This window comes from Peromyscus eremicus, chromosome 15 (genome assembly GCF_949786415.1).
Source record: "Peromyscus eremicus chromosome 15, PerEre_H2_v1, whole genome shotgun sequence".
Classification (NCBI taxonomy): Eukaryota; Metazoa; Chordata; class Mammalia; order Rodentia; family Cricetidae; genus Peromyscus; species Peromyscus eremicus.
This window is the reverse complement of record NC_081431.1, coordinates 79,372,691-79,381,866: the sequence shown is the minus strand read 5'-3', so window position 1 is coordinate 79,381,866 and position 9,176 is coordinate 79,372,691.

The window sequence follows — 9,176 nt, the reverse complement described above, 5'->3', positions numbered from 1 at the left end:
TTATTATTCCCTCATCACAGACAGCCCCTTTCACACATCATGTTACACATATGTATAAAACATACATGTGCCTTTTCATATATGTATGTAAATCTCAATTCCCATTTGAGAAAAATGTGATTTTTTTCCTTACTGAATCTAGCCTCTTTTACTTAAAATTATAATCTCCAGTTCAAGAAATTTTCTTAGAGGCAACATGATTTCATACTTCTTTGTGGTTGAATAAAATTCCATTTCATCTCTGCTCATATTTTCTTTATCCATTCACCTAGATGTGGATCTAGGCTGGCTCCATATCTTAGCCATTATGAGCAGTGCTGTACTAAACATGGACACAAAAGTATCTTTTTGGTATATTGACTTAGAGTAGTTTGTGTGTGTGCCCAGAAGTGGTGTAGCTGGATCATACTGTAGTTCTGTTCTTAGTTGTTTTTTTTTTTTTTTTTTTTTTTTTTTTTTTTTTTTTTTGGTTTTTCAAGACAGGGTTTCTCTGTGTAGCTTTGCGCCTTTCCTGGAACTCACTTGGTAGCCCAGGCTGGCCTCGAACTCACAGAGATCCGCCTGGCTCTGCCTCCCAAGTGCTGGGATTAAAGGCGTGCGCCACCACCGCCCGGCCTGTTCTTAGTTTTTTAAGACCCCTTATTGATCTCCAGAGTGGACTGACCCACAAACATCCTGACAGGGCATGAACAGGAGTCCTTTCCCAGGACTTCTCAGCCTGACCAGTCTTTGTTGTCATTAGTTTTCCTGATGACAGTCATTCTGAGCAGGGTGTGATGAAGTCTCATCGCAATTTGTATTTGCATTTCATTGATAACTGAGGATGTGAACACTTGTTCAGGTAGGGTTGGACACTGGTGTGTCTTCATGAAGAACCGTGTCCTTTAATTAGCTCACTTACTGATTCAAACACCAGTAAGGTGTTTAATTTTTGCAGTTCTACAGATTTTTTTTTTTAGTCCCCTGTTTTGAAATATTTTTTTTCCTCATTCAGTGGGCAACCCTTGAACTCTGCTGGTGTTTTCTTGCTTCTTGTTTTCTATGGAAGCTTTATCACTTTGTGGATTCCATTTGTCAGTTTTTTGGAATATTTTCCATGAGACTGTTCTTTTCATATACACGTACATCATGATGTATTTCCTCATGTTTAATTGTAGCAGTTTAAGAGTGAGTGATACAGAGCTAGTTTAATTCATCAACAGGAGAACATCCAATTTTTCTAGCATCAATTTTAATTCATTCTGACAAACTTTTTCTTTAGTAGAAATCTATTTGCATTTGGTGAAACTTCTGATACATTGCTATTTACTCATGTAATTTCAATAATTATTCCTATTTATCCTACTTTGCTATATATGCTTGTGTTGATTTCTTTTCTCTTTTGAACTATTTTTTTAATATTGTATTCCCTTCATGTTTACTTTTCAGTTATATGTTCTTTATTAAAATATTAATTAATGAGTCTCATCCCCAGTCTTTTAGCAGACCATCTGCAGAGACCTGCCCTTCCTCTAGTCTCTAGGGAATAGAGGGGACATGGGAACTAGGGACTTTAAAGACCCTCAAGGGACCCAGCCTTCCTCATTTTACTCCACCATCTATGCCAGCTACCAATATCCAGAACAAGCTCTACCTGGGAACACACTGGCCACACCAGCCTGGAAATCAGGTAAGCAGTCTTCAATCTCCTCTTTATCTTCCATTGCAACTGCCCAATCGCATCCCTCACTTTGTAAGACACCATGTGAAGGAGCATGCCTTCCCTTTCTGCCTCTACTGTCTGAGGAACCATCAGATACTCATGGAGACCAAGTCTTCTTCTTTCATGTGGACCCTTTCAGCCACACAAACACTCTTTCTAGTGTCAGTCCCTAACTGTTCCACACAAGACCACCAGTGACCACATGTGACGGGGACTCAGAAGCACTCCCTACCATTAAATCCACAGCTAACATATTGTCCTAAGATCCAGATAGGGCTACAAAAACCAAATAAGGGAACATCCAACTAACTAAACTAAGACCAGATATCAACAACTAGTATAATCATCCCAAGCCCAGATGCCTAGACATCAATGTAAAACCACAATCAAAATCAGCCAGGACAAAATGTCTACACCAGAACACAGTAACCCTACTACAGCAGCACCTGAGATCTGCAATATGGCTGAAGCACCCCCAAGATAATTCAAGGAATAATAGTAAACTAACAAAACAAAGGAAGGGGGACCCACACCACAAAACAAAATAATGAGAATCAATAAACACTGCTCATTGACAACTCTCAATGTCATTGGGTGTCAATGCTCTCCAAAGACACAGAAAAACAGAATGGATTAGAAAAAGGATGCATCTTATGCTGTGTCCAAGAAATGCACCTCAATATCAACGATCAACATCACCTGAGGGTAGAAGAATGTAAAAAAATATATTCCAAGCAAATGGAACTAACAAGCAACCCAGTGTAGTCATTCTAATATTTGTCAAAGTAGACTTCAAACCAAAACTTATCAGCTAAAACAATAAAACTGAAAAATAAAAGAACTGCTGGAAGTATCATCACCCCAGATCTCAAATTGTACTACAGAGTAATAGTAATAAAAACAGCATGGAACTGGCATAAAGATAGTCACATTAATCAATATAATTGAACTGGAGAGCCAGACATAAGTCCACATACCTATAAATACCTGATTTTTGTTTATTTGTTTGTTTTTCAAGACAGGGTTTCTCTGTGTAGTTTTGGTGCCTGTCCTGGATCTTGCTCTGTAGACCAGGCTGGCCTTGAAATCACAGAGATCTGTCTGGCTCTGCCTCCTGAGTGCTGGGATTAAAGGCATGCACCACCACTGCCTGGCCTAATTTTTTTTTTATAAAGAAGCCAGAAATGTGCACTTGGAGAAATGACAGCATCTTTAACAAATGGGACTGTTCAAAGTGTGTGGCTGCATGTAGAAGAATGCAAATATAGTCATAATTATCACCCTGCACAAAACTCAGCTCCAAATGGATAAAAAATTCTCAATGTAAGACCAACTACCATAAATCTAATAGAAGAAAAAGTGAGAAATGAGATTGAATTCATTGGCACAAAAAAAAGACTTTAGAACAGAACAACAATTGAACAGGCATTAAGAAAAACAATTAATAAATGGGACCTTAGGAACCTCAAAAGTTTCTTATTGCATAGGACAACATCATTCAGACAAAATGGCAGCCTACAGAGTGGGTAAAGGATTCTACCATGTGATATTGGGTAGCTAATATCTTAAACATATAAAGAACTCAAAAAGCTGGGCATCAAGGAAACAAATAACCCAATTAAAAAAATGGGGGACAGATCTAAACAGTTCTCAAAAGAGGAAACACAAATGACTGAGAAACACTTGAAGAAATGTTTAACATCTTTAGTCACCAGTTAAGAGAAAATTACGTCTGCTTTGAATTTCACTTTTATTTTTCAATTATTAATAATTAATTGGAAGCTGGCACCACAATTTTCTGACAACATTTTCTACCTGAGAAGCATCTCTCGTTCTCATTGTTCCTTTTTCAAAGGCCACATGTCATTTTTCTTGGATTGTTTTTGAGATTCTTCTCTTTCTTTGTGAATTCCACAGTGAATATTTTCTCACTTGAAGTTCATAAAAATTTTCAATTCATGGTTTAGTATTTTTCTTAGTTTTAGAAATTACTCAGCTTTTGTATCCTCAGTTATTACTTCTTTTCTCCTCCTAAGGTACCAACTTCTCTCTCTCTCTCTTCCTCTGTCTCCTTCTTCTTCCTTTCTCCCAATCCCTCCTCCTTTTCTTTTACATTTATATTGTATATTTTCTACTGATCTACCATAGTTCTTCTCAACTCTACCCAGTCATCATAAGCATCTGATCATTGTTAATCTGGTTAGCATAATCCTTGTTGAAGGTTTTCCTTTTAGTTTTTACTGAGTCCATTTCATAGTCCTTGATCCTATATTATCTTAGACAAATTCATTTGTTTTGTCTCTTGTCTCTTTGGAAATCATTTTTTACATGGAATATGTAGTAATTTTTATCATGTTTTCCTAAAGTATAATAATACTCTCCTTGTGTGTGTGAGAAAGAGAGAAGAAGAAAAGAGGGAGAGACAGAGAGAGAGAGAGAGAGAGAGAGAGAGAGAGAGAGAGAGAGAGAGGGAGAGAGAGAGTTGTAGACTGTAGTGTGTATGCAATGTTTGCACACATTATATGAGTATGCACATTCGTGGAGGCTAGAGGAAAATGTCAAATTGCATTCTCTAGCCCTTTGAGCCAAAGTCTCACCATGATTTGGAGTTAGCCTAGCAGTCAGCAAGTGACAGTGATCATCCTCTTCCCCCTCAAAACAATGTTGGGGTTAGAGGTATGCTCACAGCTGCACCCAGCTTTTTATGTGGATTCAGGGATTTGAATTCAGGTCAAATGGTGTTACCCACTGAGCCCCCTCCCCTACTCCAGAACTCATTTTTAATAGGTCTAGAGCACCAGCGTTAATATAAACAACAATGCCTCCATCAGTGGCTTCAGTGAAGTAAAGAATAATCTTAATCCAATAAGGATTGAATATTTTGCCTCCAAGTCTGCATTTATAGAAGTCTTTCTATGTTTGAAGCTATTTTTAAATTTTTATAATATTTTTATCTATTTGTCCTATGGGCACATGTGTACAGAGAGGCATGCACATGTGATGGCACACATGTAGTTGTCAGAGGACAACTTAGAGGAGTCTGATCTCTCTTTCTACCATATGGGTCCTGGGGTTCAAACCTGGATGTCAGGCTTGGTAGCCAGCAACTTTACCCTCTAAGCCATCTTGAGGGCTCTAGGATGTTGTCTTTTACTGTTGAATATACCTCCTACAAGACATCAGCCTGTAGGTCACAGATCCTCTCAGGTCTCCATCTCCAGTTCTTGACATCCCAAGCCTAGTAGGATTTGGTCACTCTGTGGACTGTCTCACTGATTAACCTTTAGTGATGGATTGTTGGCTTTCATACAAGGAGTTACAGAAGCATGGAGTCATGAATTTCTCTACTTCATGCATGGCAGGAAGACCAGAGTAGTACTTGATACTGAGGAAAGAAATTTAAGGAAATTGATTTTCCAAAGAGACTTGAATACTGTGGGAGGTGGGGGTTATTCCATCATTTAATAGCCAAGGCTGCTGGCAAGACAGGTCCTGATCACTGTTTTTGTAACTACCTGCTAATAGTTGGTACTTTGGACCAACTTCATTTCCTATTCCAGATAAATGATTCAGTTGATTCAGTGAGTGGGGTCAGAGGGCACTGCTGAGAAAAAGCTCCTTGTGGTTTGGGGAAGAGAGCAGGCAGGTTTCCATGTTAGAAGACCTTTCCAAATATAATTCCAAAATATGTACACAGTTCCTCAAAAGACAAACAAAAGCAGAATATTTTTATGAATGTTGGGATATAAAATCCATGCTTAGGGTCTGAGGAAATGACTTCATAAGTAAAAATATGTACTGTGCTAACACATTTAGCCAAGTTCAAATCCCCAGCACCCCTACAAAAAGCTAGAAGTGGCTTGAAACCCCAGTGTTGAGAAAGCCAGAGATGGGAGGCTCTCTGGGGTTTGCTGAAGAGTAGCCTTCTTCTAGGTATAGTGAGAGACCCTCATTCAAAGACAAAGGTTATAAATAATAGTTAGGACACCTGATATCCTTTCCTGGCCTCTAATCATTCACCAGACATGAGCCCCAAACATACATATTCTACATACACATACACTATAGACGCAAACACATAGACACACAGGAAATCTGTGATTCATATAATTTCTTGTCTATAACAGATGGACTTATAAACACTTACAAAGGGTAATCATTCATGCTGAGCAACTGAAGAAAGGCAACACATCTTGATATTAAACAAAAGCTTTTAAGAAATCTCTAGGGAAATTCCCAGGAATCCATAAGGACAACCCCAGATTAGACTACTAGCAATAGTGGAGAGGGTACCTGAACTGATTTACCCTCATAATCGGATTGGTGAATACCCTAACTCTCATAATAGAGCCTTCATCCAGTAACTGATAGCAGCAGATGCAGAGATCCACAGTCAAACACCAGGCTGAGCTCTGAGAGTCCAGTTGAAGAGAGGGAAGAGGGATTATATGGGGGGGGGGGGTCAAGGTCATGATGGGAAAATCTACAGAGACAACTGAACCAAGCTCAAAGGAACTCAGGAACTCTAGACTGACAGCTGTGGAACCTGCATGGGACTGGACTAGACCTTCTAAATACAGGAGACAGTTGTGTAGCTTGGTCTATCTGAGGGGCCCCTGGCAGTGTGATCGGGAGCAATCCCTGGTGCATGAGCTGGCTTTCTGGATCCCATTACCTATGGTCAGACACCTTGCTCACCCTGATAAAGCAGGGAAGAGATTGGTCCTGCCTCAACTGAGTGTATCAGGCTTAGCTGTCCATCCATGGGAGACCTTAACCTGGTGGAGAAGGGAAGGAGGGTAGAGGGAAGGTGATGGGGGAGCGGGGGAAGGGATGAGAGGGGGATCTGTGGTTGGTATGTAAAATGAATTTAAAAAAAATTAAAAAACAGATTAAAACAGTACCTTCCCAAATTAAAAAAAAAAAAAATCTCTGTAGGGGCTGGAGAGATAGCTCAGTGGTTAAGAGCACCAGCTGCTCTTCTAGATGACACTGGTTCAGTTCCCAGCATCCACCACTCACAGCTGTCTGTAACCCCAGGGGGTCTGTTACCCTCACACAGACACACATGTAGGCAAAACACCAATGCACATAAAATAAAAATAAATAATTTTTTAATCCAGGTAGTGGATCCCAGCACTCTGGAGGCAGGGGCAGGAGAATCTTTATGAATTTGAGGCTATAATGACTTACAGAGCAAATTCCAGGACAGCCAAGGCTACACAGAGAAACCTTGTCTCTAAAAGCAAAGAAGAAAAAACAAAACAAAACAAAAGAAAACATCTCTGTTACTGGAATCACTGCATTCACAGCTTCTTCAGGATGAAACTTCCAAGGTACAGATGAGGCTCAGGTGGCAGAGAGTGTGCCTGGCATGCAGGAAGCCCTGGCTCCATCTCCAGCATTGCCTAAACAGGGCATGGTAATACACTCAAAGGGAGGCAGGAGAATCAAAAGTTTACAGCAATCCTTGCCTGCATAGGGAGTTTAAGGCCAGCCTGAGATGCAGGAGATCTTGTCTTAAAACAATTAACAAACAAACACAATCTCCAGGTGTTTACAAATTTCACCCTCATCCCAAAGTCATTTACAAGGTGGTGTTTGTTTTGTTGTGTTTTATGTTGATTTTATTACAAGTATCCAAAAATCATTTTAGCCTAATGGCAATTATTTCAAATTAAAAGTTTACAAATGGCTTTCTTTCTGAGAATATGTACTTGAGCCAAGAAGAGATTTTTAAAGTTCATCAAATATACTTGAACTAAGCTTTTTATTTCATTGACAACAAATTATTTTGTTCCTCATAAAATTATAAACATATACCCTACCTTCATTCTCCTCTTAAAGTGATTTTCGAAGACTCTGTCCTTGGTGGTATAGGAACTGGTACTCAGAGATGACAAGCAATTTGTCTAGCAGCAAAGTCAGTAGACTTGTGCTATTTTATACTTTGTTCACCTGGCTTCCGATAACAGGGATTCTGAATTTTAACAAAATTTATTTCAAGATGAAGATAAAATTTCTGTTTTGGTTACTATTAATTGTCAACTCAACACAACTTAGAATCACCTGTGAAGAGACTCTCAACGGAGTAATTTTCTTTAATGGGTTATTTTGTGGAATATTATTTCAACCAGGCAAAAACGTGTTACATTTGTTTATGCTGCAGAATATTACTTTATGTGAAAGTGTGTGACACTCATTTCTGCTGCCTTTGTTAATGACGTAAAGATATGTAATATTTCTTCACCTTGCCTGCCTAAAGCACCTGATTCATCTAATAAAAGCTGAATAGGTAAAAGATAAACAGAAGAAGGATAGGCGGGGCTGTCAGGCAGAGAGAATAAGTAAAAGGAGAAGACAAGGCTCGATAGAGAAGAAGAGAACAAGGGAGAAAGAGAGGGACATGACCAAGGCCAGAAGTCAGCCAGCCATGGAGACAGCAGGAAAGTAAGATATACAGAAAAAAAAGAAAGAGAGAGAGAGAGAGAGAGAGAGAGAGAGAGAGAGAGAGAAAGAAAGAAAGAAAGAAAGAAAGAAAGAAAGAAAGAAAGAAAGAAGAAGGAAGGAAGAAAGGAAGGAAGGGAGAGAGAGAAAGAGAAAGAAAGAAAGGAAGGAAGGAAGAAAGAAAGAAAGAGAGAGAGAGAGAGAGAGAGAGAGAGAGAAAGAAAGAAAGAAAGAAAGAAAGAAAGAAAGAAAGAAAGAAAGAAAGAAAGAAAGAAAGAAAGGTAAAAAGTTCTGAAACAAAATATAGATGAACAGAAACTGGTTAAGTTATAAGAGCTAGCAAGAAAAGAGCCTAAGCTAAGGCCAAACATTCATAACTAATCATAGTTTTCCAAGTCATGATTTGGGAGCTGGCTGGTGGCCCAAAAGAAAGCCTGCTACAGATTTACCCTATTGACATGTCAGTGGAAGACTGACTTTAATGGTAATTGATGAAGAAAGATCCAGTCCACTGTCGGTGGCAAGATTCCCTGAGCTGGGTCCTGAGCTGTATAAGAGTGGAGAAAGCTAACTGTGCATAAACAATAATCAAGCAGGTTCATCCATTTCTCTCCACTCTTAGCTGTGAATGTGATGTGACTAGTTCTATGAGGTTCTGCTTTGACTTCCCCCAAATGTTTGACTGTGCCCTGGAATTGTAATCCCAAGGAATCCTTCCTCCCCTAAGTTGATTGTTGTCAGGGTATTATCATAGTAATAGAAAAGAAACTTGGACAATTTCTATAAGTGATCATTTTACGTATGCCTGCCTTTCTAACTAGATGTAATAGTCAGCAAATCACTGTCTCAGAATGGCTAACTTGGGAGTCATGAACACAATGAGCAGAACTGGATGACTGTAATGAAAAGCATTGATGTGAGAAGTCTGGTGTGAGCATTCTGACATAGGCCTAGGAAGATTGGAAATTATTGTCTGAGGCCAATCAGACAGAGGATGAATCAGAGGCCAAAGACCAGACAGACAAGA